This window comes from Oenanthe melanoleuca, chromosome 5, assembly GCF_029582105.1.
Source record: "Oenanthe melanoleuca isolate GR-GAL-2019-014 chromosome 5, OMel1.0, whole genome shotgun sequence".
In the NCBI taxonomy this organism is placed as follows: Eukaryota; Metazoa; Chordata; class Aves; order Passeriformes; family Muscicapidae; genus Oenanthe; species Oenanthe melanoleuca.
In genome coordinates this window covers 23,939,142-23,961,504 of record NC_079339.1, presented here as the reverse complement: position 1 = coordinate 23,961,504, position 22,363 = coordinate 23,939,142, and the positions used below count along the sequence as shown (strand labels likewise).

General features: G+C 39.6%; 1 protein-coding gene across 27 annotated transcripts in view; it reads right to left on the bottom strand.

Annotated features, from left to right (window-relative positions):
* The window catches only part of PHF21A (PHD finger protein 21A), a 131,681-nt gene extending 109,538 nt beyond the window's left edge, over window positions 1-22,143 (bottom strand). For 3 of the 27 annotated variants that reach the window (XM_056494046.1, XM_056494047.1, XM_056494049.1), the window contains exons 1-2: window positions 21,567-22,140; window positions 20,838-20,923 (exon numbers count right to left, since the gene is read on the bottom strand). The gene's annotated coding sequence lies outside the window, so the exon portion shown is untranslated. Of the gene's footprint in view, window positions 1-20,837; window positions 20,998-21,276; window positions 21,484-21,566 lie in introns of those variants that run through there. The other 24 variants (XM_056494032.1, XM_056494033.1, XM_056494036.1 and 21 more) reach the window with 17 other exon arrangements.
* Window positions 22,144-22,363: the final 220 nt, after the last annotated feature.

Here is a 22,363-nt window from a genome sequence, read left to right as displayed (position 1 = left end):
TCTCATTCTATATTTGCATTTGATTCCCTTTTTACCCAAACTTACTTCAATTTCACCAACTATTATTTCATTAAACCATGTTGTCATCTTGGCATTCCTGATCTCCTGAGCAGAGAGACCAGCAAAGAAAGAAAAATAAAAGGAAAAAGACCAGCTTAAAATCCTCCAATAAGTACTGTATTCCCTATGTAGAGATTAATTAGATAAGGATCAATAAGGTTTCCAAGAGTTTCTAGTTTTGTGTACTGATAAATTATGATAGAGCATATAAAGCTATCAATGTGTTTCACACATAGCCTAAATAAAAAGGCAGTAAACAGAATTAGGTAAAACACACTTGTTTCAAACTCTGAACATACCAGAATATTGAAAGCGCCTTTCTCTCCCCCTCCATCCCAAAATAAAAGCGTGAGTGAGAAGGGATTTCATTACATTCTTAGAACTGTGAGGAGCGAAGTCAAAGGCAGCCAGTGGCGTTTAGCATGCAGGCTGTACACACTCCCAAGTACGTCACACTGACAAAACACGCTGGCGGAGCTATCTGCCTTCCCAAGGCCTCCAACGCACTGTCGCTAGGCCTAAATCAGGTAGCACTGTGTGCTGTGCTGCTGCAGATGAGCAGGAGTCCACCCCTTCTCCCCATTTCCTTTAGATTTAACTACCAGATTGTTCCAGCATCAGCTTTTTCTCTCTGCTTCCTTCAGCTGTAATGACTGTATTTAAAAAGACGACAGCATCACAATTTACTGTGCAAGATTCAGCCCTAATCTTTTTCCTTCTTTACTACACCAGCTCCCCTGCAGCTTCTGAGCCATTGTCGGCTGTTGTTTTGTGTTCCTTGAATGCAACAGGACTTGGCCTGCCAGGCTGCATCACTGTTTTCACAGCACACCTCTAAGAGGAAGAAAATCTCCTCTTCCCTGCTTCCTGCTGAGCACTGTGAATATTTGGATTTTTCCTTTCTCCCAACAGATACACAAGTCCAACAATGTTGAATATTCACACATTCCTCTCTTTCAACACCAGTTCCTTCTTTCCCTGTTTATTTTCATACAAAACTATTAAATGAAGGTGTAACTAAACTGTGGCCCAAGTACCTCAGAAGTTCTTTTACAGAGAATTTGATTCTTCTGCTAGGGTAGTTCTATTCTGACAACTCCTTTGAGCCATTTACTTTACCTAATGCAACATTTTCCTGCTCTTAGGATTTCTAATTTACCATATAGCTTTGCAAAACTCACGTGCAGGACAAAGAGTTTTGTCTCTGTAAGTCATGAACTCATTCATTCAGACAAGATGGAATAATGGTGTGATAAAAACCACAAACTCATAGTTTTGCCCTGGATGATACTCACGTGAACTACTCAATGCAACACAGCCTCATGGGACTGACACAAAACTACTGGGGAAACACAATAGCATCAACTAAAGTATAGATGACCTCCCAAAACTCACCTTTACCAGGCCAAACAAAACTGGGTAACCTTCTGGAGGTCAAACATGTATCAGAATACTTCATTAAATAAATAAATACATAAACACACACAAAAAATCCCTTTAAAAATCATTAAGACTTCAAGGTAAGTATAGAGATGCAAACTTTACCCAAATAGTGGAGGCAAAAATTGATTGTATTTTTTTCTTAAAAAAAATGTAATTCCACACTCAAAAAAAAATCAAGACAAAACCCAAAAAAAAATCACCAGTTTGTTCCTTCCAGGGAACAGTTCAACTCAATTCCAAAAGGAAAGATTTTTCTGGGCAAAAGTAGAATTTTCAGTTTTCCAGAATATATACAATTTTTTATATATATATATATAATTATTTAAACAGCGATTTAACTAGCTCATTGCAATGGAAACCCTGACTTCAGAAAGTATTTATGACAGAGTCCTAATGAACTATTAGACAACAACCTACACAAAAAAGATGGACAAGTGAGAACAAGTTTATACACACACCTTGGAAAGACCTGTTTTCTATTCTCCATTACAAATTTGTTCTGATCTTAGCAGCTGTTTCCTTCTCTCTATTCTGCACAATATACCTCAACTAAATTACAAATTTTGTTTCAGTCCCTTGTCTTTCAAAAAACACCTGCCCTAGAAGGAAGGAAAAGAAGGATACCACTCTCCACAGTCTTTTCAGTCCCCTCTGATTAAAAAAAAAAAAAATACATGCTTGTTCCAGACAGAAGGTATTTAAGTTTCTGAAACCAAACATGATAATTTTAAAGAATTCTAAAACCAGAGGTATTTAATGTAAGTAACTCCCAGTGAGAGTCCCTCTTGTCATTTTAACCTGTGCTAAATGGCATATTTTCAAATAATCTATTGGAGAAACAGTAAGAATTTCAATTATTTCAGCCCTTTCTATTTTCTCAAGTTGCATTACCAAGAACATAACATCTGGCACAAGTTCTGTGGGGGAAGAGGCTTATACATCAACCTTTCACAGGCTCCAGTCCTGAAAGAGGGCAGAACGGTAAAAAATACTTTTTTCTGAAAAGGACAGGAATGGTTGTTTACTGGTCAGATCAAAGGACCTTGGGATCAACAGTAACATGTGTTGCCAATTTCTGAACTAGTTCATTTGACTTGCCTCTGTCAAATCACTAAGAGTTTCAGCTTCCAAATACTAAATAATGATACCTGATTTATAACAATGCAAGTATTAATTTCTTGGCTTTGTATGTTTTTAGAAGTGTCTGTTCACTAACACACAAAACAATGCTTTGTCCAATTAGTGACCAACAAACAAAGCAAGTTTCAGCTGCTTAACTTCATGAGCTACAAAACCAAAACACATTATTCAGTCTTCTCATTCATGAACATCAAAAACTGTCAGTCATACTTTACAAAAATCTGCAAAGTTCTTACTCAAGCATTAAGGTAAGAGCAATTTTTATGAATTGAACTTTTTGTGGTTATTAAGTTCCTGCTGCAGTCACACAGTACACTAGAGAGTGTTCAAATTCCTCAACAGTTTAATACTAACCTACTAAAAAAACATTTTTTCCACAACTTGCAAAGCATCACAAGCATGCACCCACACAAGAGTACAAAGTGCTAAAGAGCTTCTGAATACAATCATGTAAAATTATAATTCAAATTACCAGAGGCAATTACAAACAGCAAGAAGTTGAAGGATTGATTTCCCCAATAATAACATAAATCACCTAGATATCTGAAAACTTGAATAGTCCATGCACACTGAGCAATGCCAAAGTAAAGGATGCAATTCCTACAGCAGGTAAATCAGCACTACCATGTGTTGCCAAGTTCTAGACTAGTTCATTTGAATATCCTCTGTCAAGTTGCAGTCTGGATGTCACATCTGCATGTTCCTACATGACATATTAGTCTCCTTGTCCTGCAGGTTAGGAGTCTTCTGGACAGAAGTGTCTGTTGTAGCCCTTCTTCCTACCCCCCAGATATAGAAATGAACACTCACGCACTGCTGCATGAGTTTAATTATTTAACACCAAATCAATACTTAGAGCAGCAAACGACAGGTAAATTCATATATAGAGAAGCATAATATTCAAATGAAGCATTACTTTTAAGCAGTATTTATTCTCTGAGAAGTGTCTGTTCCCACAGTTCAACCTGTTAATACTAACTTCCCCCCATCATAAAATTAAGATATTCTAGTTAGACAAGGAGTAAACCTATGAAAGTTAACACATGTCATTTGCCTGACAGTCAAATTGCCTTAAAACTCATTGATATCAATGCTAGGTGAGTGAGAAGTTTTGAGTTTCAAACCAGAGTACCAAATTTAAAAAAAAATAAAAAATCTACCACAATAACAAAATGAGATGGGCAGTGGATTCTTGGTATCTATTAAAATAAACTCACAGCTGGTCTTAGTAAAGACATAACAGACTTGGTTAAAAATGCAAGACAAAGACTTCCACAAACTGGAAGAGAAAAGAACTGAAGAAAAGATACTGGGATGAGGCAGGATGTAGGAACAAATTATGGAGGGAGGAATGAATTATATCACCCTTTGAAGGTGACATAATTCATGATACTAAGATTACAAAGCACTGGCCATTTAAACAAAAAACCCAAAACTTAGAAAACAAAACCACACACACACAAAGAAGAAAAAAAAAATAAAAAAAAACACAACAGCAAGACCCCACATTTCTAAGGCACGCTCTCTGCCAAGTATTCATATAATAGATTGCAATCTTAATGAAATTAAGCTTTTGGACATCCAGCTTCAAAGCAAATGAAAAGAGATGCTGGAAGACCTACATCTCAAATACCAAAAGGTTCATACACCATATTGCAACAAAAAGAAGTAAACCCATTTGTACACCTCATACCACCTTATAGTAATAGCCATGAGGGTACCTACACAAAAGTAATAAAGAAAATAAAAAGAAAGAAAACACTGAACAGTGAAAGAGCAGGGAAGTTACCACAACAAGGATCAGGGTTAAGTCTGTGAACATACTTTTAATTTATCTGGCAAAAAGGAAGATTGCACACATTGTGATTCTCTCCATTATTTCAGATAGTTGTAATTAAAGTAAACTTCAGAGAGTTACAGCGGATCTGATAATGCCAAATGACTGGTTTACATTTGTCATTTTGTTGTCCCAGGTCAAGAAGTGCAAAATAATATACTTGGAGGAAAAAATAATCTAACTATAAATACACGATGATGAATTGAAACTAGGCATGACTACTTACAAAAAAGATTTCAAGATTACTGCAAGAAAACTGTTCAACTCTCAGAAGCAAGAAGTCTGAGAAAAGTCTCAGAAGGTATTAGAAACAGAACAGAGAAAAAACAGGGTACATTCTGCTGTGATACATGCTGCACATAATTCTGGATGCTCCACCTCAAAAAAGGGAGAAATAGAAACAGTACAAAACGGAATGACAAGAAGACAGTACGTTTAAAACAAATGAAACTATTTTTTTCTTGCACCAACCTATCACACACACAGAAAATGCAGGTAAAACTGCATGAAATTTGCTGCTGTGCAACACTATGAAAGCCACAGGTATTTATAAACTAGTTCAAAAAGGCAGCAAATTCACTTATAAATAGTTTGATGTTGCTATTCACAGTGCAATAGCACAAATGCAGCTTCCATCTCAGACAGCAGCTAAACAACTGTCAGAAATCTACTGTTAATATTTCAGCAGCTGACAGAATGCACCCATTTCCTACACTGTTCAGTCAGATGCTGCTGCTAGACACTGATAAAGGCAAGATGCTGGATTAGATGGACATTTGGTCCAGCAGAGTATGTTAGTTTCTAGGTTTAATCACATTGAGCAGCCATACTGGTGTATGTCTTGGTTTGTTTTGGAGATTGGTTTTATGGTAAATAAACCAGGCTATAATTCAAGCACATAATGTTAAAAGCAGAAATAGCAACTTCTGAAGCATAAATTAAACTGGTTTGTGTAATATAATGCAACACTGAAATAAAGCCATGAGCAAGTATTGAGGGCTATAGAGTTTTTTTGGTTTTATATAACCAACCAGACTGATGAAAAATTCTCCTCCAAGCCCCTCACCAATCAGACTGTCAACATAAGGAAACTCAGGCAGTCTCTCCTGGCTGAGAAAGACTTAGAAAGCTGGAAAGCAGCACTAAACATAAGCAATAGATGCTTGCTGCAAAAACTGCCAAGACCCATTTAAGACTGGCAACAATTTGGCATCCTCCCAGCTGACCAGAGGGAAGATCTCCTGAACCAATGGATTCAAAAGGAGCATGTAAATTAATGTCTGACTCCTCTCCAACAAAACTGACTTTGTTTCAGGTCCTGCCTGACCCTGGAAGAGTGCAGGATGCTCTCTGTTTTAATAAGGAAGTCTAGGTGAAAAAGTACTACTGTCACAGAAAATGCATAAACTCAAGCTGAGGCCCAGGACAAACATCGAACAGAATTTTGCTAGAAGAATTGCTAATCCTGATAGAAAGCACTGCCTAAACAATTTGGTGAATGTCTGCTTTCTCATCACTGTCAGCTTCCTTCTCTTCTGACAGATGAGCTTTTGAAGATAGCCAAACTGAAAGCCATGTAGGATAAACAAACAGGTCTCAATCAGTGGGAAACAGAGAAGTTTAATTTTCTAAAGCCCAGAATTACAACAGGTCTGGAAAACAAAGCAAGTGTCCAGTATATAAAACCTTCCAGTATTGCTTTAGGCAATAAGATGAAGATGAACATACCCAATAAGCTTATCATCTTTACCAGGAACAAGCAAGTATCAAGGATAAAAACATGCAAAAAAACAGAAGCAGCTTTATGAGCAGTTTCATGAACTCACAGATACTGCCTCAATGAGATTACTGCTCATCTACGCTATTGAGAAAGCTGACCACAATCCAGTTTATATGAGAAAGATCCAGTTTACATGAGAAATCCCTTAAGCCACATAAAAAGACAAGAAAATAAGAATTTCTGGCTATGTTATTTTTTCCCTTCATTTCACATAGGGACTATTATAATTTTGTTATTTAAATAACCATCTCCTTATGGAATCATAAGAGGTTGGTTTGGGGTTCTTTCATTTTGTTTTGCAGAGGAGGGTATCATCTAGACCAGTAATAGCATTGAAATTGGTCTTGCTGAAAGAAAACAGCAACACAATGCCCTTATCATCCTAGAGATCATTGGTGTAAACTACACCAGCAACAAATAGCACTACAAACTAACAATTCAAAGAAATTGACACCCTTGTTTGTAGTTGGGAACTTTTGATTTACTAGATGTTTTCTCACTGCATGAGATGACATAGGCTCAATGTTTCAGGTTGAATTTGTTGGTATCCCTGAGAGAAATACAAGAAGATATAATCATGTGTGTACTGAGTTTATTCATGCTTCAGTACTTCTGTTGATCATCCATGGGGCAACATTTCTCTCTTCTCCATCCCATCAGTAAACCCATCAGACACGCATAATTTGTCCTCCTGATACATAACTTGGAAAGTTTTCTTCTCAAGTGCTCCATGTCTAATTGAGAGTAACTTCTAGTGTAGATAAAGAATAGAAGAGCTCCAAACAGTTCTTCTCAAATCTCATTCACATTTTTTGCTCCCAAGAAAAAATAAATGCTTATCCTCTGACTGTCCTCTCAAGTTCAAGGTGAGTTTCTGCTCTTTCCTCATATCTACTGATACTTCTTCAACTACTACTACAAAAAAAAACCTCTGTTGATTCCCATATATTTCAAAATACATTTTGATTCCTCTTCCTTCATTTTCACAGATGGAGGAACAACTGGAAAACTGTACAGATATCTCTAGATTTATGCACATTTGCCTGCAATTCCAAGCCATTAGTCCTAGTGATGATGAAGGCTGATCTTCCAGCACACTACAGTTTCCATGAAGTTGCATACTTCACATTTCCATGATACTTCCACACAAAGCAAAACTTCCTTCTTTTGCATACAAAGAACAAGAATTGAAAGTCTTCTCTCTGAAGAATGCAGTGCCAGCCAACAATGTCTCTTTGGATCTCAGGCCTTTAATACCAAGGCAATATACCCTGCCCTGAGATTTATTTTACAAACATTTCATTAAGGAGTGGTGATGTATGCGGGACTAATTGCACATAAACAGGAAAAGTATGCCAATCACTGAATTGTTAGCACAAGATACTCTCTGAAATTTCATTACACCCATCTATAAATCAAGACATAACCAAAACAAGAATTCTACTTCACAGAAGTCATGCTGCACAGTATGATACGTACTGGTTACTTAAGCTGCCTTGTGTTTGGCCTTGAAGCTGTCTCCACAGTTACAGAATAGAGATGTCACAACATACAAATAGTTCAGTAAAGACACTGTACTAACCCAGCTTACTGATGAAAGACAACTCCAGGCTTATGCAGAAGCAGTCTCAAAACATGAACAACTCTTAACGAAACATTAGAGGGGCATATGCCAAAGTTTCTGTGTTCCACAAATACTCTAAGACACTGGCAGAGACACCAATGGCTGTAGCTGGAGATTATCCAGAACAAGAGATGCATTTGAAAGATCATGATACAATATCCCACCAGAGCCCAAGAGCTAACAACATGGCTTGTCACAGACTAGCCATGTTGTTAGAGTTCTAGAGTTCAAAGAGTTCTAAGCATGAGAGTCACGGTTTTAGATGAGACATTTACAGAAAATAGTGAGGCGTATAACAAAAGAGAAGCCATACTTTCCATGTTTGCACTGGAATATAGTGCCCTTATTATGCAGTACTAAGAGTTCGTGGAAGCAAGACTGGACCCAGCCAGCTGTGACAGATGCAGAAACTTGAGTATTGCTGACTCTACTGATTTTTCACTTGGAAAAGGCATTTCTCCAAATTAACAGAACAAGATATCTGTCCCTGAACAGTACTCACTTGGGAGGATTGAAGAATTCTGCTCACATAAGCTGTACACAAAATAGTTTTAACAAGCAGTTAAGACTTCAGCAGTGACGACACTCGTTGCTCAGTGTTACTTTTGCTGTGCACTGAACCATTCCACCCAACAAGATGTGTAAAATCCTTTGTACCACATTCAAAGTGTGGCACAGAAGCAGTATGCAGTAAAGTTACTTGAACCTCATTCACATTTAGGACATAGACAAAGTACATTTAGGAAATGTTTTAGAAAAAAATCATACCTACATGATAATATACAATTTCTTGTATTAATACGTTGCAACAGAGCTAGAAAGGTAAACAAAATTTCAATAGCAACAACCACCATCACCATCTTTCTTCTCTTTTTTTCCACATTCTCCAGAACTTAGGACTCTTTCTTTGCACCAATGCTTACCCATGCAACTCAGATTTTACTGGATTTCAAATTCACATTTATTATTATCTCCCCATGCATCAGAAGGTCTCCCATCCACATTCAAGTCTTTACTTTTCCTTCAACCCAAGATAACAAAAAAAATATCTCCAACACTTAAAAAAGAAAAAAAGTACCCTATTTATTTTGTACAACCAGCTTTATAAGAATCTCACTTCCACTGGGACAACACTACCTGTTTGTACACCACCCATACCTAATCAGTGTATCAGTTTCAGGCTCACTTTTGTTTACAATATAGCAACATTAAGAATATGAATTAAGCAGACAGTTTTCTGGATTAAATACACAAGGGAAGGTCTCCATTTCTAGTTTAAGGTCTTCAATAAAATTACTGCAATGCAGAATAAATCAATTTCTCTACCTCAGTTTCTAATCCAAACATGGGAATAATGCTACTTACCTGACTGACCTGTTATCTTTTAAGCAGAGCAGATTCTCAAATAACAACAAGCACACCTATACTCCAGTGAATAAACTATGCTGATTCACAATAGCAGATTGCCTGGGCCAAATTCCATGTTGTATTAACAAGTCAACAGGAAGCACTCCAAAATTATTACACTGATGTGCTCTGATCTTCTTTCTCCTACATACCAGTCAACTGGCATTCTCACTGCTCCCAGTACACAGGTATCAATCTCAAATACTGTCTTTCCTTTCCCTTTTATTATATTCTCCCTCCTTACCCCCTAAAAGACTTTTTTTTCTTCTTTCTTCTCCTCAAAAGTATACAAATGGGAACTGTAGCATCTGGAGAATGGTATTTGTAGCTGGGGTAGTCACAGTCAGTGTGGGAGTACTGATGGTAGTCACTAATCTGAGAAGAAGAATTCAAGTAACCTTACATTTCGTAGTTCTTTTCTTCACAAAACCATGATTATTCAATACAAGTAAAAAAATTTACACACTAGATTACAAACATAACACTGAATCACTGGGCCAATCTAACATGGAATCATATAAGCATACAATTAGCATTTAATAGAAGAAAAGTGCAAGACTGCGGTACAATGGAAGTAGACTTCAGATACAAGAAAATTAAGTGTCCAAAACAGCTTTACTCACACTGATTGCCACAGATTTTTAATTGATTGTTTACTTAAAGTTGAAAGAATAAATTGTAGGTTTATCTAATTTTAGTGGCTACTATAAACAATTGAAAGGCATACAATTTTCAACCTTCAATGCTGACAGAGAGTGAAAGGGTATCACAGAGCATGGTATGATTGCACTTCCTGAACAAAAGGCTGGCAGTTTTAAGAAGGTTATTGTGGCAGCCAATTATTTTTATTCGCAAGGGACTAGGGTGCTTCACCAAGAGAAGGCAGTAACATGCTGCTGAGGGACACTCCTTCACATCCCCTCACACCATCATCACCACAATCTTCTCCTGCTCTCCTGGGATTCAATGATTCCATGTACATAACAGCCCTATTCCAACATTGTCCTAGAAGACAGAGCAAACCACCACGAAGCAGGAAGTGTTATCACAACAGCAGAGACCAAGATGAGACAAAACAGTGTGGAGCACCAAACTAGTACTGCATATGCCAGTATGCATTTGTATATGCTGATATGCAGTTGTATCAAGACCAGCACACACACTACTGCATTATCAGTGTAGTGCCCATCATTATAGAGACTGCTTTGCAAAGTTATTCTTTGAACAAGTTCTGTTGTTTAAAAATCAATGCTCAGATTTTTAATGATCCTATTGTTGTACTACAAAAGATGTTTAAACACATCTCTCTACACACAGACACATACACACAAATTCTCATACTTTGTCCTTACATGTTCCTCTCCTTGCCATTTCAAGAACAAGGTTTGTTTGTTTTTTGTTTGGGTTTTTTTTTCCTTTTTATAATGTCTTTGAGAAAAATCACAGTTCCTATCAATTTAAACTCTGGTTATTATCCAGTGGGGTGAAGCCATGAGGAGCAGGAATATACAAGAACATGTATTGTATAATTTTAAGTCCCCTTCTAATATAACTTCTGATCCCCAAGAAACCCATATGAGTCTTACTGTCTATTGGAATACCAAAGAGGTGTCATAGGTGAAGGATTAAAATGCATCCTGCACATGTGAGAATATGGAAAAAGTATGTTTAAAAATATGCAGATAGTATTTAACTCCATTTCCTAATTTATGCAAGAACTTCTGAAGAAATTACAGGAGCTTCTGGTATACCTGAGAGAAAAGAACTTGCATGTGTAATGTATAATACTTTCCATACACGAGCAGGGATTTAACAGATACTTCTGCCCTTCTCTAGTTTAAGTTTTCAAAAGTCTTAGAGTGAGACAATCTATATACATGATGATGAAATTAACCAATATATTACCAATGAATTTAATATAAGGAAAAGCCAGCATATTTTAACAAAAACAATCATGAGCACGGAAGTGTAGATTAAGTTACCAAAAGGAAGGCAGAAAGCAAGCCCAAAGTGATAAGGAATTGTACAGTTTTATCTTACTTCAGGAAGGAATAAACCTAAGATCAGTATTTTTGCTCATGCAATTTTGTAGCAATGATAACGTCAGTGCAATACAATCTGAGGAAGGTATTCGCAGTGTCACTGACCTACACCAAACTAATAGACTCTGTAGCTGAGAAGAAACTGCTACCACAGTAGGGCACTGACCTGGCACCTGCCTCTAACAGGGCAACACCACCAGGTTTTCACTGACTGCAAAGACAGCAGCTCATCACCGAGGAAAAAACATTTCATTACACTAAACACTACACAGGTTGTTCATCAACAGCTAGGCATCCAAATATAATTCCTTCAAGAAGTAAGGTGGAAGAAGACATCGTAAGTCTTATGGCAAGAAAGAACTGCCATACGCGGATGAGAATTATGGGAAGGGAGGCTATTTCCATGTTTATTTTAGAGGCTGACATCCAAAAGTAGAGCAGATGAAATACGCCTAATTGCAGGTAGAAAGTGAAAACTAAGTCTGATTCTGAAACAAGTGTCATAGTAAGAAATCCACTGACTTCAGGAGGTTTCTCTAAGACCACAAAATAAGAGTTATGGTGTGGTGGGATTCCTCCTTGGGAGAAGAACTGCAGTTGGCTCAAGGGCAGGTACATTCAGAAACAGCACAAACCTTACCAGTGCAACCCAATTTATTTCTGACCAGAAGCACCCTCTGAAAGGGTAAAAAAGGGAAGCTCAGGTAGCCACATCCTTTCCATTTGGGGTCACTGACAAAAGAATCATTAATACAGCAAACTCATTCTACACACAATAGATTTACATGATGAAGATGCTTATCAGAGACAATTACTGCAAGCTAAGCAGCAGTGAAATGTGTCTGGAGCTCCAGCTAGATGCAAATTACCAAAAAGCTTCATTATTAGAAATATAGGCCACTGTAATCCTTTTAGAGTTATGAAAAATGTTTGTTAGTGAGGTTGGGACACTGGATTTTTATTGTACTTTTAATTGTTCGGGCTTTATTTTTTCTAAGTCCATCACAAGTCAGGTTATTCAAATTTCAGACTAAATATTTCAATGGGAACAGTTTTGTCACACTGGCAAGAGGGATAGACAGAAAGTATTCCTTGGACACATCAAGGACTAATTTCTGGCTTTCATGCAAAATTTTGTTGCGCTAACAAATTAAGTAAAAGCCTTGAATAAATACATTCCAAGTTCTTGCAAAGCATCACAAAAGCTCAGTATTAGCCACTATTTAAAGGCATAGAAAAGACACTTGGAGACAAAGTACCCATCGTGAGATCCCCCAGGGATCACCAGCAGCCTCTTAAACAGGTGCCAGATTCTTCAAATTTTGTCCAGTGCTTCAGGCCTGCAAAATCCACTTAAAACTCTATTTCAGGGGGAAAAGAATGAAATCCTGGTGCTCTCAGTTCCACTGTGAAGTCTCCCGTTGGCTTGAGCAGAACCATAATTTCTTCACAGATCAGATTTGCTCTTACGAGATAAGAAGTACTTCTAGAAGTTTTTTATTTACAACTATGCATCAAACCCTTTTGTATATCCTTACTTCTCACTTTCCTTATCTAGGATACCCTGATACAGCAGCATTACAAAGGGCACTGTTGCAGGCTCTCTACAGAGGGTAAAACGTCCTTGAAGGACAAGATGCATCACCTTTCCAATACATATAGATTTATCTTGGTTTCTTCTCTTGCCCGTTGGGTAGGCCCAATCAGCCAATGAAAGGAAAGTTCATCCTTGCACAGCAACAATGTCAGCCATTCTAATCATGTCAAGATTCTAATAGCAACTATTTCAGCTAAGTGCTTGATCCGTCAGCAATTTGCTCCACATGGGCTGCGAAAGGGCTGGGAACACTTAAAGAAAACTATATTGCTCTTTACCAAGTCCTGTCCAATTACAGCATCCATAAGGTTTTAGACAAATCCCTCCACCTTTTTGTATCAGTTTTAAACAGTGTCAATAACATACAGTGTGTACAATGTATCAGTGCTGACAAAATACAATCCTGCCTCAAGGAAGCTACTACCACATAAATATCTCTCATATATATAATCTGTATAGGTGAAGGAATGAGCAACTTTTTTTCGGCTTTGAGTGGTTTTTTTGCACAACTATGAAGCACAGGTGAATTCTGAATTTATAATGAGCAGAATTTCTGGACAATTACTAAAAGAAGAATTTTGTCACACAGACCTAGATATCAGCTAATTATGGTGATTACAAAGAAGCTACTTTCCACCATTAGAAGCTTGGTGGTCTTAATCCTGCTGCTACTTATATACATTCTGATTTCAAGCATTCAGCTATTCTCTCTAACTTCTGAAGGACTTAGTGTTAAAATAACATGATTTCTTGCAAGACTGGAGCTCTAATTAATTTCCCAAAAAAAAACATAAAAACAAAGCGTATTTCATATTGTCTGACACCTAAATACAAGCCTATTTATATTAATATTTCATACAAACTGAAGAACAAAGAAATTGACAGGGATCAGTTAAAGTTAAGTGTTTGCTCACTTGAAAACAAACTGCATTTTCCAAATCATGGCACAGAAGATTACAGCAAATACTAAACTTGTTCCTTGATGAAAAACCTAAATCAAATTAATGTTCACATTAACTTTGGCAAATCTGACTGAGACTGTTGTGTGAAAACACACAATTCCTATGGATATAAATAAAGTATTCTGAAAAGTTACTGTTCTTTTATACCTACTTCAGAAACACTTCACGTTCTTTGATGCAAGTCTGACGTGAGTTTGAGCGCAGCGGTCAGGACTAAACACACCTAACAAAAGCTGCCAGATGTGTTCTGCTTCTGGTGGCACCTGCCAGTACCTGTGTTTGTGACTGTGTCCCCTTGGGAACCAGAAATGGAGTCACTAGCACCCACAGCACGAACACAAATTGGGTCCCCTGCTCTGATGCATAAGGCAGCTATGTCATCACTCGCTCTCAAAAAACACAGCAAAGAAGTGAGTTGTCATCAGTAAAAAATACTGTTAAAACTCTCTTTCACTGTGTGAAAAGAAATCCACTGTGACCCACCGTCCTCCCAGCAACTGGAAAGGACAACATGGCTACCATACTGCCAGTAACAGAAACCCCTTTCTGCCAAATGTTCCCATCCATAACATTGCTTTGAAAGACTAAAAGTCCCCAGAATATCAAATAAGATACTTGCAATCACAGATGAAGCAAGGTGTTAGTACAATTAATACATTCTTTGTACAAAAACACATAAGCAGTTGGAAGACTTCCTTCACAGACTGCTTTTCTCTAAACATATTACCCAACTATAAACCATTCTTGACTTCTAAAAAAACAAAAATACCTGACTGCTACACAGGCTTAAGCTGACCAACAAAACTGGATAAGGTATTGAGAACTGCATTTCTAGAACATGATAGCATCTTTTACTCTTCACTCCAAATTCCCAACTTCTGCTCAAGAAAACTACAGATCCCAGGATGCCCTAGGACAGCACAATCCTGGCAGGTCACTGCAATAAAAACACAGCACTGCACACTGGGGCCTGTAGTTTCCACGAGCACATTCTTACTCAAGATGAGACCAGATGTAGGCCATATTGCACACTTCCACCAGCCTGCAAACAAGACACACATCCCAAACAGGAAGACTGCTGCTGGTAATCATCAGGTAAGCTGGATTGATACCCAGTTCTTGTGTGTTGAAGTTAAGAGGCCAAAGGTTTCAGCAGAAATAAATATCAGCTAACCAAGAGTCCTCATAGAACAGCAGTTTGGCTACTTTCAAACATGCACAGTTTGTTGTAGTTTTTTAACATCTTTTACTGAAGTGCAACAAGAATTTATGGGGTTTTTCTCCCAAGACTGCTACATATAATAACATTAAAGTGTATTCTTTTGAATAGCAATAGGAAAAGTATATTTGGTGAGAGGCATATTCTCTCTGTCCAGAATCCAGTTATCTGGAAACAAATTGCTCTCCTCCTCCATTTCCACAATGTGCTGAAGCAGGGGCTTGCCTCTCTTCTGAAAAGAAGTGGCTCTTAGCTGAAAATTAAATAGCTGTGTCTCAGCGTAGGCCTCGGAGAGGAATACGCTGTACTTCAGTAAAGGGAATGGCAGCTCCCCCTACCAGTCTGTTCTAAAAAGGTTTTAATCGAGGAAGGAAACAACCAGGGAACAAAATAAATAAGTCCTCCTCGTTTTTTCCCCCTCCCACTTCCCTTAACTCTGGATTATTATTATTAAAGCAATTTAAAAACAATAATATGCATATAAAATTTCATCTAAGAACTTACATGCTTCCCTAGTCCTTGTAGTACAGTCTTTGCAGCATTTCCAGGCTAGCAGGCAGCACCTACAGAAACATGCAAAAGGAAAAGGCTGGCCCAAGAGAAAGACAGCATCCCAGTGCAAGAGAAAGAAATGGTGATGCTTCAGTCGCGTGAAAGTCATCCTGATGCACTTCCCTATAGAGGCAAGAGGCCTCAGGAGCATCTAAAGGTTTTGTCAATACAGCAATGCTGTCCATAGGCCAGACAGCTGTTGCCATAGTTACTATCAGCCAGCTTATCAGAAAATAATTATTGCAATTACTCAGAAGTTTTGTTAAAACAATTTAAAGCTTCAAAAGGATACCACTTGATCTCTTCAATTAACTGTTTGCAACTATGCTGCCTTTGGGATCCATACAGTTAACTTGAATCTGCCGGGTTGAAGTGGAAGAGGAGAAGGAATCAATGCTCCTTCTCCCTTTCATACTGACAGCTTATGTTTCATACGCAGAAACAAGGAAGCTGAAGCACCCATAAGCTTGGCTGCTCTGCTAGAGTTCTCTCACAGGCCATCTTAGAGTCACAGGCTTAAATCTGCCCTCATTTGTTTTAACTACTCACACATACATACTGCAATTTCAAGGAACACACTGGCTACGTTTCCAAAGCGTACTTTTAATTACACATGCAAAGGTAGACAGAGGCAGGTGACAACTTCTGTACCAAGTGAACTTTCTCTTTTGTCCTACAAGTGCAGTACTATCAGGCGGAAGGGCGGAATCAGAAAACACACATTTTAAGAAATCAGGCATTAAAAATGCATAAGAGCTGTATGAACGTGGCCTAAAACACAGCTCACATGAAGCAGAGCCTCACTGCTCCTGTACCACTTACAGTTGCATTCCCACCAGTAACAACAAACATTAGGTTTGGGCTGGGGTCTGGTGGGGGGGAGGCAGCATGTTTGTTTTGTGGTGTGCGGTTTTTCAAAGCATGCTTTGAGCATACAGCCTCTAATCAAAAGAGTGAGCATTTGTAATGACAGCGAACAAGAAATCTCGGGCAAGAGGGAACAAATAATAGGTCAAACCATCTAGGCAGAGCTTTTAAGGTATGGGGAACTTGATAATTCCATCAGAGATATTAAACTGGTGTAAAAGGTATACCAGAAAACAAATGCTACAGATGAGCCTGTATCAAGCAACACATTTTTTCCTCAAAAACCTGGAATGACCAAAGCATTAAAATAAAAGATTCATGGTGAAGTTGGGCTTTGTTAAGACAGTAGATAGGGTGGTCCTCTCAAACCAAAGGAAGGGACCTGTGAGAACTTTCTACAGCTATAAAAATTATTGTAGGGACAGGTGACTCTAACTGCAGAATCGCCTGAAAGGTGCAAGTGAACCTTTCCTCATCACTAAGTATTTTTTTAAAACTCTTCAGATTTCTACACATTTTACAGCCATTCTATGATCTATGCTTTTGTGAAGTTTTGACATAACAAAGCAGAATCAAACAAACTTTAAATCATGCTTTTACAATTTCAGTCCAGAGAAGAAACTTTGTAAAGTGCAGGAGCCATAAGTAAAAACTTATGAAGGAAACAAAGCAGCTATTTTATTTTTTTTTAATCAGACTCTATGCACCATAAGGAAAAAAAAAAAAAAGAAAGGAAAATTAGAAAATACAAAGTTGCCCCCCCCACACCAAATGTAAATAAAATTCTTTTTTGCCTGCATAATGCATATCTCTACTACCAGCACAAGTCAGACACTGGCTTTGTGCTACACTGAACATGAAATATTACTGTAAGATACCTATAAAAACTATCCTTATATACCCTCTAATTACAGGGTATAGAAGTAAGTACCAGCCCTTTGCATTTGGCAGGCATCTCAAAACCCTTCTGCGCTCTGCCCCACCTTTCCACTATATGGTTTGTTCCTAAATAACCTTTGTGCTGTTAAAATACATCAGAAACAGGATGTGAGCTGCTTTCTGGCACAGAGTAATTGAACAAGGGCAATTCACCAATGTACAGGAGCCAGGCCTTTTGTAGAGTCCTACACTTCTAGTATACAGCTACACATGTGACTGCACAGTTGCGAGCATAAAGGGTGAAGGGACATTGAAGAAATATTATTAGAAGCTTAATAATAGGTTTTAGCACTGCCCCTTCTACACAAGAAGCTTTTCCTGAAGAAGATGCTTTGCAGCTCACATCCCTGTGAGATGGCCCTCCAAAAAGCAAAGCTCTATCACCCTATGAAGTTCTTTCTTGTATTTAATATTTTAAACAAGCACAACCAACAAACCCAAAACAGTAAAAAGGTTAGGGTCACCAACACATGTTTCTCACATGACATTCATCTTGAGTTTCTGGTACCCATGCAAAAAACACATGAAATAAGATAGTCCATCAAGGCTTCTTCAAACTGGACGAAAATAAAAGAGAAATCTCCATTGCAAACAACCGGCAGTATCAATTCATTTGACCAAATAAAATTCATGGCTCTGAGAATAAGGATAAAGGAACTGAACAGCTACAATGTGTTCATTATAAACAAATTCCATTAACAACTCAAGTGATAGCCAGGCTCACTATCAAAGCTTTCCAACTGCACACAGAATTATTCAACTTCTTAAGGACTCAATAAAATACATCTTATTTCCTAAAAAAACCAAAAAACAAACAAACAAAAAAGTCCATGAAAATTGTGTCCTTTGTAAGAATCCACACCAAGATATTTTAATTTTTTTTATAGCATAATTTCTATCGTGATGATTAATAGGCACGCACAAAACCTCATCTCTAAATAAAAAAGTAAAGTTGGAATAAGAAATAGTTAGGATCAATATTTAAAGCTGATACTTAGGATCAATATTTAAAGCTGAAGCTGAATAGCGTACAGTGAAGAGATACATTTACAAAACCTAAACTTAAAGTGAAGATTTCACTGTTGAAGCTGGAAAACACAATAGTACTTTTCTCTAAGCAGCCTAAGTTTTAATTTCCTACTTTTGCTTAAGTTCTTTGAAGGGGAGATTTTTTATTTTCCCTAAAGGAAGAAAACCATTTTCAAATGCCTGCTTCCATCAACAAAACTAGTTCAGGATGCACAGAGAGGAGAGCAAAGATTAAAAACTTTCAGGTAAAAATCTTAAAAACACTAAAGGCAAAATAATTATTAATAACAAAAGACTCCTCCACATAACATTTTGAACTACACAACATGTTAGCTTCACTAGTTAAATGAAAAATCACCAAAACCCATAATGGGATCCACTCCAAATTTCTTGTTGCTCAGGTCACTCAGGCTAAAATATCAGGATATGACATAGCTGACATCCATCTGGTAGCAAAGCACCTACCTTCTGCTGGACAACGGGTCTCTTATGACTTTGAAGAGATACTCTATACACAGTATTATACAACGTGAAATGAATGGATAGAGGCTGCTCCATAATCCCTCTCTATCAGCTCAAACCCCTAGCTGATATAACTATCATAAATAAACTCTCTATCATAGTGAAGTTGAAAGTTTTAAAAACATTTTAAAATCTCATCATATATTTTTTAAATACAGTTTTAAAGTTTCATTTACTGAGTTACTGAAGTCCTTTCTAGAAAACAACAATAAAAAATGCCCCCAAAGAAAGTTTCATTTAGCTATCATGAAGCATGCACAGATATAAACAAAATTTCCAAAGACTGTGATGTTTCTCCTAAGGTATGATAATTAACTCCTTTAACTAATATGGGTAGTTATGCTATTTTTTTATTTAAGATCCTATTCTCAGTAGTAATTTAACATCAGTATTTAATAAAAACTATAAAGTTGTATTCTACACAATCACTAAAAAGTTTAATATTAAAGTCCTGTCATTACCTGGTAAGTTCTGTCATACCCTGGTAGAAGTAATGAATTTTAGAATTTTAAGGGGTTTTTTTTAAACAAGGTATTGAAACACATGTTATTTTTTTTCACAAATGAAGCCTCAAAATAAACCTCCCTTCATCAAAGTTAGAAATTCCCCTGCTATGTAGCAGGTCTAGCCTCACCAGCTAACTCTGGGAAATCACAGGGAAGCCAAATTATAAAATTGAAACTAAGCAGGTGTCTTCATTGTTAGAAGTGAGCACAATGAGAAAGGGGGGGGGGGGGGAAGAGAGGAAATTAAAAAAAAAAAAAAAAAAAAAAAAAAAAAAAAAAAAAAAAAAGAGTAAACAGACAGCCAAAACCCATTTTATTTCTGATACCTGAAAATCTACAGCTAAGCAAAAAAGATGCAACTATCTGCACATATGGGTGTACAGGAGTATCCATCCTTTAACCTGATAACAAGTAACAGCACAAGAAAATTGCTTGACCCAAAGAAGCCTACCTCCTCCTCAAGCCCTGCCATTACAGAACGCACATCCCCACCTGATTTCTCCACGCTCAGACCCACCGTACATCACGGCACACAACTTTCTCGTGACACGCACGTTATTACCCCCAGTGGGACCTTTTTACATGCAGTCTCCACAGTGAACAAAAGTTCATTGTCAAGCTTAGTGCTTGGGCCCAAACAAATATCCAAGAGGATAAAAGGGGGAGAAAGGGAGAAAGTGTTCCTATCTGCAATTATAAGATTTGCAGGCAATCACCGTTACTTACAATTAAAAAGTGGGAACAGGTGTAGCAGATACCATACTTTGATAGCTGAACAAAGAATATTACAGCACGTGACTGAAATGTGATGACATTTGTTCACCAATCGAAAACAAAAGCCACTCTCCAATGGCACTCTTTCCTCCACCCCCAAGAATTAGGAACTTAGAAATTTCTCCATATTGAAACACATCTGTTCATAGCCTTATTTTTTGACACTTGAGAAGAAGTTGAATGAAGATTAATAAAATACTAATTCACCCAAAAAAATTCAGCGTACTAACCCACCAGCACCCACCAAACTGCAAAGGTGGTTGAGGAGAAAGCTCTACCGACAGTGAAGCACGGAGTAATAAAGAACAGGAAAAAACAAAACACACACCAGCACCAAAAAAAAAAAAATTCCTGCAGGAAGGCAAGTGAAGAAAGGAAAGGAACACGCATAAGAGGACTACACCAAATGGCAGAGTCCCACATAGAGCCCCACTCCACCTACACGAGCGCAGGAGGGAGGGAAACAAACCAAAATAAAGAAGTGTCTGTGCCCAGTGCTGGGGCAGGCGTGGGCACCCCCGGCCCCCGGCCCCGTACCTGTGCGGGAAGGGCAGCCCCAGGGCGAGGGGGGCAGGCCCGGCTCCGGAATAACAAGTTGCTGAAGAAACGGAATTTTCCCGGCGCTGCTCGGGCCACAAAGACGAATGAAAGGAAGGAGGGAAGAGGAGGTGAAAAAAAAAAAAAAAAAAAAAAAAAAAAAAAAAAAAAAAAGGAAAAAAGAGAAAACCGCAGCAGCGGATTTACTACGAATTATCCATCACCGAGAGCGGCATCATTTCCCAGATAATAATAAAACTTCCCCGACAGCATCGCGGCGAAGGACCCGACCGAGAGAAAAGGGCCTGGAAATAATCATCCTGAAGGAAACCGGAGGGGAGGGGATAAGCCTCCCTCCCCCACCCCATCCCCAGTGCAATGTGTCATCTCCTTCCCCTGCTCCTCCCCCCAACCCCAATGTGTCACCTCCTCCTTTTACCCCAAGTGTCACCCTCCTCCACCTCTCCCGCTCCCGCTCGCAAACTTCTGCCGGGGAGGCCGGGGGGCCGCCCCGGGACGCTCCGCTATTCCCCGCCACCCCCCCGAGGGAGGGGCCGGGGGCCGCGGCGAAGTTGCTGTTCCTCATCGCCAAGTTGGCCGGAGAGTGCGGGGCGCGCCGGCGCCATCCCGGGGGGCGCGGGGGGAGAGGGGGGGACGGCGCCCGGGGGGCGGGGGGGGGGCAGGGAGGAAGAGGAGGAGGAGGCGAATCCGAAAGGTGGGATACTACACCCTGCTGGCGGCGGCGGTGCTGCTGCGGGCCGGCCGGGGTCCCCCTGGCAGGACCTCTCTGTGAGGGGGAGGACTCTTCTTCATAGGGGGAGGGTGCCGGCGCCGCCGCTCCTCTGGGCCTCCCTGTCCCCCTCTTCTGGGCGCCTCTCTCTCTCTCCTCCTCTCACTTTCTTTAAGCTAAGCGGGGAGTGGAAGATGGTAGGTTGCTCCCTTCTCCTCCTCCTCTTCGCTCGCTCTCGCCTCTGTGGGGTCCTTTTCCTTCCCCCTCTCCGCGGGGGGCTCCTCCTGCGGCGGGGAGGAGGGAGCGGGCGGGGAGGGCGGCACGAAGCCGAAGAGGCGCAGGAGGAGAGAAACTGTAACACAAAAACAAGCCGAGAAGCTGAACTCTTCTTCAATCCCATTCACCCGGCCCGGCCGCAGCACACCGCTCGCCGGGATCCCTCCGCCGCCGGCCTCCCTGCCTGCCTGCCTGCGGCGCGCTCCCGACACGCCGCCGCGCGCGCCCCCGCCCGCCCCGGCCCGGCCCGGCCCGGCCCGCCGCTGGAGACCCGCCGGGGAAGCGGGGATCAGCGGGCCCACGCTCCCGCTCGTCGTTGCGATGGCGGGACGCCGCCGGCCGGGCCCGGGCCGGGACGGGGGGGGGGAGGCCAGGAGGGCGGGCTCGGCGGCTTCTCCTGAGGGGGGACTACTTGACGTGTCGGTGCGGCGAATTTATTTCCCTTTGCCTAAGGAACGGGCTGTGCTGCGGCCCCCATTGCCTAGGGAAAAAGCCCGGATGTAAAGTGAGTGAAACTAAA